An 11,305-nucleotide genomic window follows, 5' to 3' on the forward strand; every position below is an offset into this window, starting at 1 on the left:
CGCTTTCACTTTGGACAAGGAGTGTAGAATCCTATCTACAATGAGTTCTTTGGGGATTTCAACCTTTTGAATCTTCAAGGTCTCGACAAGCTCCATAAGTTTGAGCACATGAGGACTAACCTTTTAGCCCTCTTTGAAGTCGAGATCAAAGAATGCCGCGGCCGCCTCATATTGGACGATCCGCGGAGTTTGTGAAAACATTGTCACAAGCTTGGAGTAAATCTCATTAGCATTGCCCATTTTAAAGGCTCTCCTTTGGAGGTCTGCCTCCATCACAAATATCAAGACATTTTTCATTGCGGCGGACTCCTTTTGGTAAGCCTCATATGCTTCCCTAGTGCCGGCGGTCGACCTAGTAGTAGGTTCCGGAGGAGAGGCCTCGGTAAGGTAACGAAGCTTGTCGTCACCTTGGGCGGCCAATTTGAGTTGGGCATCCCAATCGGAGAAATTTGACCCATTCTTTTCAAGTTTACATCGATCCATGAAGGATCGGAGCCATGATGAACTAGCGAGAGGCGTTGCAGATGGGGTTGGTGTTCCCATTTGTTATGAAAAAAGTGGTCTACAAAACAAAATAGAAGGAGTAAAACAAATGTCGTTTTAATAATAATACTCGTAAAAATTATAATTTAAACAAGTTTTATGCATTTTTCTAGTGATCTCTACCAACTAGATAAATGATTCCAAGACCAAAATTCATATCGACTTAGGCACGGTAGGGCCGATTCATCCTTTATCAATATAACTCGGTGGATTAACGTTTAATCGATTCTACTTTTAGAACTCTTGGTCGATAAAATTACTCAAATAATTATCTACACATCCGACAAGGGCACGGTATGGCCGATGAAACCCTTATCGAAATTTTTTTGTTGAGTTCAATCCAAATTTCGAATAAATGTGTCCATGATCCAAATCCACATCAACTCGGGCACGGTAGGGCCGATTCATCCCTTATCAACATGAATTCGGTGGATAGACATTTATCACCCACTTCCCCTACGTAACAAGTTTTGTACCCCGGTAGGGCCGAGTGCACTCCCTCGCGAAATAGGTTTTCATGGTTTCTACTATTTGGTAAGGCTATGTCTCAATTAATTGTTTTAGCGAGAGGTCATGTCAATTTATTATCTATCACGTTTTAAGTGAACTAAAGCGGTGAACTACGATAATTCTAATTGACACGGTCGATAAACTCGATAAAATGAGGATGCATGTTTTAGTTATGGCGATTTGGCGATGCATGTGACATAAAAATAAAATGCAAGCATAAAATAAATAAATCCTAGTATGGCCTTTCCTAAAATAGAAAAACTATTTAACTATTACATATTCGGAAACCAACTCCATTGGTCCCTTGAACTTCGGTTGTGGCACGCATCTCGAGGTAACACCGTCTTTATGTATCGCCATCTTGAAGAAATCCGTCTTTGGGAACTCCGAGATAAATTAAATTACATAGCAAATTACATAATTTCCTATTATACATTTGTAACTAAGATAAAATAAAATAAATCTATTAAATTACAAAACGGTGATACGAGATCACAATAAAATTACAACCGAATCGATATTCCCATACATTTCGGGAAATATCAATTAAAAACTAAGGTCATACTAAGTAAAATTACATAATTCAAAAATTACATAAATTAAATTATGACAATCATAAAGAAAATGCAGCATTATAATATGTATGAACATGCCCAATTTTATGCTAAATCGCCTTTAATTAGCCAATATCGTATATTACTCGATTTTTACGGATTTGCGTGATTTCAACATTTTATAATCACAAAAATTACATAAATTCATATTTATGCATAAGTTAATTACCCTAACCTCTTAGGACTCAAAATTTAGTCTTCACTAATAATTTGACCATAATTAACTCATATTTATAAATTTGTTCATTAATGGACTAAAAATTTCAAAAATAAGCTATAAACTTCAAATAAATCACAAAATTTGAAATTTAAACTCATGCACATTCTGGAAAAATACCATGACACTCATAATGTTCAAAAAACTTAGGTTAAAAATTTCTAATTTTATCCGGAAAAACAATGTTGCGGTTTATCGGTTTTTAACAAAATAATCATAAAAACATGGAAAAATTATATTCATTAATTTTTCAATTTTAGATCTGAAAAAGATAATAAAATGCAACATATGATGTTTTTCTTTAGTCATAGAGTATGTTTTATTAATTTTTCATTAATTAAGTCACTATTCATGCCATTTTTCTTCAAAAATCCATAAATCATGCAAAAAGACTTCACTATAGCCCATTATTTTACACACATCTTGTAAAATTGTATGTGACATCATACTAAATTTCTATGACCAGATTCGAAATTTATCTCATATTAACCTATTTTTCACCTAAAACCGATTTTAATAATGAAAAATCCATTTTTCGAGCATAACATGTCCAAAAATTATGAAAATTTATAGGTTATCTCAAAATAATATATGTGACAACATATCCAAAAGTCACTGGAAAATTCGAAGTATAGCTAATTTTAGACCGAAAATGACATTTTTACTCATAAAATCATATTTAAATGCCATTATTGTATAATATGAACAATAAAAATCCGTAAATTTAACCAAAATATCCTAAAACATTTTAGGACCATAAATTTAACATGCATAAATTAATTTCGTGATATATCATAATAACACAAATTATTCAAGTTTTATATGTTATTCTTATAACTCGGAAAAACTTTTAACCGATTTGCATGCAAACAACCATGGCTCTTGATACCGATTGAAGGAAAAGTAGATCTATATACTTACATATTCATATATGTTTTAATTTAATTTGTCATAAAATTAACTAATGATCTTATGCATGCAAACATTTAAACAAAATAAAGAAGAAACTTGTTCTTACATTGGAAATTTGGTTAATATGGGCACAAGAGAGATCACCTTTCTCTCTTGTTCTTGAGCTTTCCCTTTTGGATGAACAAAGACCCAAGTGTAGGATCTCTCCCAAGGATTTATACCCAAAGCTTACTCTTAATTAAAATTAATATTATAGTTACTAGTACAATATTAATCTTGTAGAAAAATGACCCAAAAATATTATAACACACTTAATATTTTCGGTTTTGGGAGAGAAGAAGAAGAGAGCTTTTTTGTCTCTCTAGAATTCTTATTTTGGATGAGTAAAGAATGAATGATACACTACAACATTTAGTGTGTTATTAGGTAAATAAGATGAAAAACCATAATGGTTTTTCCATCTCAAAAACCGGGTGGAAGGGGGGGATTTTGGGGAGCCAATGCATGCTTGTATTATTCTTTACAATAAGCAATAGGTTGCAAGGCTAGTCTATAATGCAAATGATTGTGTTTTCCACTAATTTAAACAACACAATGTTTTGCCTAATCCCCTCTTAATTTCGGTACACTCATAAAATGGAACCCATTTTATTTTTATCAAATTTGTCAATATGTCACATGTCATATGTTACATAAATTTGTTATGTATTTTTAACATATTAAAAATCAACGTATTAATAAAGTACTTCATATACAAAAATCGACTTAGTAATTCATAATTACTTGTACCAAAATATTTCTCCAATTATAAATCACAATAAATTGTATTTATAATAATTCATTCAAATTTAATTGTTTCCTTAAACAATAATTTCATCTGAGTAATGATACAATTCGATTACTCAGACCGTATCTCATTTAATCAAATTTCAATGTGATACGTAAATTTTTCCTCCAAAATCGTCCGTCAATTTTCAAGTAATTTAATTAACTCGCAACGTTATACGATTAATTAAATGATCAATTAAGAGTGTTGCCCTATAGGTATGACCTAGGGGGTCAACTGATCACCACCGTCGTACGACAGTAATGTCAAACTCTAGTCAGCCAATCATTACCGATATATGTTGATCAGTTGACAGTAAAATATTACTTCCCAATTGTATTCTTTATAATGAGACTTAAACATGTGATCATCATGATCAACAGTTGTGATCGCATTATTGTCGGAGGACGGATATTCCAACACTCCTTTGGTCCCTTGAACTTCGGTCTTGGCACGCATTTCAAGGCAATACTTTCTTTGATGGATCGCCTTCTCGAGTGGCACCGTCTTCAAGGTACTCCGGAATAAATAAATTACATAATTTCCTATTATACATTTGTAATTAAAAATGAAAAAATAAATCTATTAAATTACAAAATGGTGATACGAGATCACAATAAATTACAACCGAATCGATATTCCCATACATTTCGGGTAATATCAATTACAACTAAGGCCATACTAAGTAAAATTACATAATTCAAAAATTACATAAAATTAAAAATGACAATCATAAGTAAAATGCAGCATTATAATACGTATGAACATGCCCAATTTTATTCTAAATCGCCTTTAAAGAGCCAATATCGTATATTAATCGGTTTTTACGGATTTGCGTGATTTAACCTTTTAAAATCACAATAATTACATAAAATCATATTTATGTACAAGTTAATTACCCTAACCAACTTAGGACTCAAAATTAGTCTCCACTAACATTTGACAATAATTAACCTATATTTCTTAATATTGTTCATGAATGGACCTAAAATAAAAAATTATTCCATAAACTTCAAATTAAATCATAAAAATTTCAAAGAATTTCAAATTTTGAAATTTAAACTCATGAACATTCTGAAAAATACCATGACACTCATAATGCTCAAAAACATAGGTTAAAATTTTTGAAAATTTATCGAGAAAAACAATGTTGCGGTTTATCGGATTTATCAATTTTGACCCTAAAAATATTAGAAAAATTATATTCATCGACTTTTCACTTTTAGATCTGAAACATATGATAAAATTCAACATGTGACATTTTTCCTTAGTCATGAAGTATGTTTTAGCATTTTTAACTAATTAAAGTCACTATTTATGTGATTTTTCATCAAAAATTCATAAATCATGCATAAAAACTTCATTATATCCAAATATTTTACACACATCTTGTAAAATTGCATGTGACAATATAATAAATTTCCATGACCAGATTCGAAATATAACTCATATTAACCTATTTACCCATTTAAATACGATTTTAACTTGAAAAATCCATATTTCGAGCATAACAACTCATTTTATTATGAAACTTTACAGGCCATCAGTAGATAATATATGTGAAAACATATCCAAAAACCACTGAAAAAAATCGAAGTTTAGCTATTTTTAGTCCAAAAATGACATTTTTATCATAAAATCACATTTTAATGCCATTATTATATAAAATGAACAATAAAAAACCATAAATAAACCAAATTATCCTAAATACATTTTAGGACCAGAAACTTTAACATGCAAATAAATTTCGTGATATTTCATAATAAACACAAATTTATAAGTTTTGTTTGTTAATCTTATAACTCGAAAAAACAATAACCGATTTGCATGCAAACAACCTAAGGCTCTGATACCACTTGCTAGAAATTCATATTCTCATTTATTTACATATTCATATATGTGACATTTAATTTAGTCATAAAATTAAATCTAGATCTTATGCATGCAAACATAAATAGAAATAGAGAAGAAATCGTCTTTCTTACAATGGAATTTCGGATTATAGGGCACAAGTAAGATCTCCTTCTTACTTGTTCTTGAGCTTTCCTTACAAATGGAAGAACAAGGATTCAAAGATAGAATCCCTCCCAAAGATGAATACCCAAGATAACCTCTTAATAGATTAATATTACTTGATCTAGAATAATAATAATCTTACTAAAATTGACCCAAAATATTTATTTTGATCTCTTGCAATTTCGGTCAAGAGGAAGGATTTTTGGAGATTTTATCTCTCTAATTTTTCATAAGATGTAGAGAGGAAATTATATTTCTTACACTAGAATTACAATGTAAAGTAGTGAATGAACTATTAGAGAGAAAAACCTCTATAATGGCCCTTTGAAAACCGGTGGGGAGGGGTGTCTAGTGCCCAATGCATGAGCTCATTTTCTTCCCAAGAAAATAGACTTGCATGGCTACAAATAGGTGTGCAATCATTTTGCATTCCACTTAATTATTTAACACAATTTAAACATTATACTCCCTCCATTTTTCGGCACTTACATAAAATGGGAGGTCCATTTTATATTTTGTCATTTGTCAATTTGTCATATGTTACATGTTACATGACATGTCACAATGTAATGTATTTTTAACATATTAAAAATCAACGTATTTATAAAAATACGTCATGTACAAAAATCGACTTAGTAATTCATAATTACTTGTACCAAAAATGGTTTATCAATTATAAATCACAACGTCTTGTATTTATAATAAATTATTCAGTTTCAATTGTTTCGTAAACAATAATTTTATCCAAGTAATAAAACAATTTGATTACTTAGACCGTATCTTATTTAATCTCAATTACAATAAGACACGTCAATAATACTCACAAAATCGTCCGTCAATTTTAAGCAATTTAATTAACCTGTATCGTCATACGATCAATTAAATAATCAATTAAGAGTGTTACCCTTTAGGTATGACCTAAGGGATCAACTGATCACCACCGTCAATAAATGCAGAATGTCAAACTCTAGTCAGCCAGTCATTACCGATATGTGTGGACCAGTTGACTGTAAAATATTACATCCCACATGTATTCTTAAAATGAGATTTAAACATGTGATTGATCGACAGTTGTAATTGCATTATTGTCAGATGACACATATTCCAACGCAAGGTGGCGAATGTGGGGCTGCAGAAATAACAATCTTCTAAACCCATGAGTATATTTGTTTGCCGAAATAATTTTTTTGGGCAGCAATCTTGTGCGGTAGAATTACTCCGTATTTGACAACGGATAATATATAAAAGGAAAATGAATTGGCACAATGACAGATATGCGGTATGTCCATATATGATACGGAGTAATTTTACCGTCTTTCTGGAGGACGTTACTCCTCACACACAAGTCATTATAATATTTCACTTGGGTGGATTGCGTTTGTGTGTGAGGAGTACATTCCTCCAGGAGCACGGGTAGAATTTTTGATATGATACGGAGTATTAGTAGATTTGCCAATTTTATTCCTTGTAAAGAATGTAGGATTGCACCCAGTATATTTGATCATATACCATATACTCCGTAATCCGTATATAAGAGTGCACCCAATATTTTTGATCTTCACTTACCATATATACTATAAGAGTGTTTCTTGTTAAACTTAAATTATCCTTCGTTTTGTTATCGATTGCATATGTTTATTCGCTTTTGTTTTCTAATTAGTTGTTGTGTACGAATGTACAATAATTGTGTGAGAAAAAATTTATATTGTTTATTCAGTAAAATATTGATCACTAAAAACTATAGCATAACACAGATTGTTATTTCGGCAAACAATAATTTTTTTAGGCAGCAATCTTGTGCGGTAGTTCGCCAAAAAAGGTGGGATACCATGAGTATATTTGTTTGCCGAAATAACAATCTTCTAAACCCATTGTACCAAAAAAAAAAAAAACAATCTTCTAAACCCATCAAATTAGACGCCAACATGCACAAACATTATGCTCCTCCAAAACGCTAGAGCACGTTGTTTTGATGTGAGGAAAATCATTGTTTCTTGAGAATGCAAGTAAGAAAATTTGGTTTCATTATTCTTAATAGAGTTTTTAAAAATTACATTTTCGATCATGATGAAATATATTATTGTTATATATGATCATCTCTAATAGAGGTGAATTTTGAGGTGATGAACAAATGTAGAGTAATAGGTAAGACAAGGACCGAAACTATACACTTTTTTACAGATAAGGGACTAATCTTTCAAATTATACCGTTAAGGACTTGAAAAGGTAACGCCGTTAACTATTATGCGTAAATCGTAATTGTTGTCGGGACCCACAAGAATGCTGGTGTCAGTTAACTATGCAAGCACAAATTTTTAATTATAAAAAAAAAGAATAAACTTTAAAATACTGCTCATGTGATCATCTTCTACAAATCTCCGAAAAGGACAAACGAAAAAGCGCATCTAAATCTAAAAATAAAATAAATTTCTGAAAAACTCATTTGGTGATAGAGTAACAACTAACAAGTGATATCTTTTAATTGTCAATTCAAATTCCTCCTTGTGATGTTCATCTATCTGAATTTTTTATGGTAGGATTTTCTTTCTTCATCAATAATTTAATTTGCATAATTTTTTCATCTCTTTGCTATCAATTAACATTATGATGTTATGTAACAATTATAAGAGATGAGAGAATGAGGTTTTAAATTGTATATTAATTAGTGAAGCTTTACAAGGATTTATATACTAAGATTACAACCATAGTTAAACCTAAACCTAGTAACAAATTGCACTAAACTAGGAAGAAGAGTCAACAAGATATGGTTACATATAGATTACATAGGAATACAAATAGGAAAGATAAGATGCTAAATAATATTCCTTAGGAAGTATTACGTTCCTTAACAACAATAGTTGTATTTGCTTTTATAATCAAATATGCACAAACTCATGCCTATTAAATTTGTTAGGGTTAGTTATATATGTTTAGCATACAATAAGGTCTAAATTATAGGTGAAGTAGGATAATTAGTCAAATGTGGGTTGTATATGTTTTCAATGATTTTAGATGGAGTATTTAACAATTTTATTTTGTAAAACTTATTTTAACGAGGGCTTGATTTTGGTTTGCATAAGCTTACTTTGACTTTATACTAACAGTAAGTCTAATACGGAGTATATATAAAGTCTTCTCACATGTTTGTATTTGTGGAATATGACTGGAACTGGGAGCATCGTCGTTCATCACATAGGTTATTATCAGCTGCTTCCAAATTTTTATTTTATATTTGAAACTAGGCAAACATAAGGGGAGCCTTGACGCACCGGTTAAGGTGTTGCTTTGTGACCGTGAGGTCACGGGTTCAAGTCCTTGGAGAAGACTTGCCCCAATTACATCCTTGTGGTGGGACCCTTCCCCGGACCCTCGCCTAACGGAGACGCTATCGTGCACCGGGCTACCCTTTTTTTTTGAAACTAGGCAAACAGATTTGGGGAGTTCCTTGAGCATGTTCATGAATAAAACTGCAAACTAATCTATATTTTGACTCCATTTTTATTAAGCATGAATTGTTTATTCATCGTTCATGAAGCAACAGTTAATATTTTGTTTTTGTTCATCTAAGAAATATTTCACAAACAAATCATGGAAATTGCAAAATCCCATGAATTACAAAAGATGGGGAGTGTTTGGTTGTCAATTTTTTGGCAAAATGTAGGCATTCAAAATTCCTTAGAGTTTTGAATGCCTAAATAATGGGAGAATTGAACTACCTACATCCCTCTAGGTAGTTGGCAACTCCTTGGAATTCAACTCCAACATTCGCAACCAAACGAATTTTCCGAATTCATGTGAATTTGTCTATAGGAAAATAATTCACAAGAATTGGATTTTTCGGTGTTAGTTTAATTCTTGGATCAACCAAACGAGACTAACAGTTATATATATTGTATGTGTGATTGCCGTTAAATTTAACATTGAGGTCCTTAACTGTACACTTTGAAAGTTGAGGTCCTTATCTGGAATAAAAAAAGCATAGTGCAGGTCCTTTTCTTACCTATTACTCAATAAATGTAGGAGTGAGCAAATGTAATACCCATTATTGAGGAGAGTTTCTCTCTATTTCCTAAAAAGAAATGGAGAGGTCATTTCCTTTCGATGGTCTAGATCGTATTCTGGCATCATTGAACGGCTCAAAATTTATGGGTAAAAATAAAGGGATAATGAGGTTTGGTTGACCAAATATTATTAAATGAGTTTAAGAGAAGAAATGAAGATGATTTATTTCCCAGGGGAAGTTATTTTTGTGGACATTGGCTCAAGGACAAGCAGGTTATTTGGTTTGGCTTGGGAATCAGGATTTAGAAGTCGAGCCTTTGTAAATTTTCAATATGCGTTGTCGTTATTTTTAAGAGTTGGACAAATCGGATGCAATGTACAAAATGACTCGTGATCGTCTCTACCTCGCACCACCACCACCTATTGTAGATTGTCAAATATTCAATACCCACCGCAATTGTATATTTGTATTCACACCCGACCTGGTTAAACATTTTCCACATTTTACCCAACTCAACTAACGGCCCAGCAAAAGTGCAAAAAATATTAATTCACCTAGACACGACAATATTAAAATTAACTAGTTTTTGAACCCGTGTTCGCACGGACCGATCTTCAAAATTGCAATATAAATAATATTTATATTAATTGTAATTCTCATAGTTTATATATGGAAAAAAACTCATGTATGTGCCTTTAATCGAGTATAAACAAATAACTATTTGTATATCCAACATCATATAATAACTATCATGCCCTAAAGGCATACACGATGTGCATCACGCTCATTTTATCTTCATGTATATCAGCAAAAAAAAAAAAAAAAAAAAAAATCCTTGAGGGCTTGAGGTGAATATTATAGATACGATTCATACGATGTAAAACCCATTTTTGAGCTACCATTCACCACGGAACAAAATTTAAAACTATTCTCCAATCACTATCCAAAAATATTTCTGAAATGCATTTAACAAACATTTGTCTTCCAATACATCAAAGTTCATCTGGCTGCTCGACTCAGCTCGAATTTTGTCTCAAATCGTAATGACCCGTCTTTATCCCGACATGTTCAACCCGTGTTACAAATTTAAATATGTTTTTATGGATTTACATGCATTATGTTCTTTTTAAGGGTATTTCTACATATATAATACCCTCGAATTTTTTCGAATCCTACACGGTACATATATATGGTTAGCAAGTAGTTGAAGTAGATTGAGGTAACTTAGACTTGTCAAAATTGACATGATCCAAATAACCCTACCCGGCACCCAATTTCAGGACCCAAGCTTGATCTGATATGAACCCGAATTGTGTAAAACAATGGATAAGGAAGATAAGGAACTCCTTATATGATACTCCCTTTATTTCGGTCATTTGTTTGCCTATTCCATTTTGGGGTGTCTAAGTCAATTGTTTGCCTTTCTATTTTAGGAATGCCTTTGATGGGCAATTTAATACTCCATACTCAATTTGATCCATTTGTTATCTAATAATTGTCCCTCTCCTCTTTTCTTGGTCTTTATGCCTAAACCAAAGGCAAATAAATGACCGGGTCGAAGGGATCCACTAGTACAATTAATGCAATTTGCATCGGTTATAAACAGTGATTGGCATCGGTTCCCAACCGATGCCAATGCGGGCGATGCCAATGACATTTTTTTG

The sequence above is a fragment of the Silene latifolia genome, chromosome Y, assembly GCF_048544455.1.
Source record: "Silene latifolia isolate original U9 population chromosome Y, ASM4854445v1, whole genome shotgun sequence".
Taxonomy (NCBI): Eukaryota; Viridiplantae; Streptophyta; class Magnoliopsida; order Caryophyllales; family Caryophyllaceae; genus Silene; species Silene latifolia.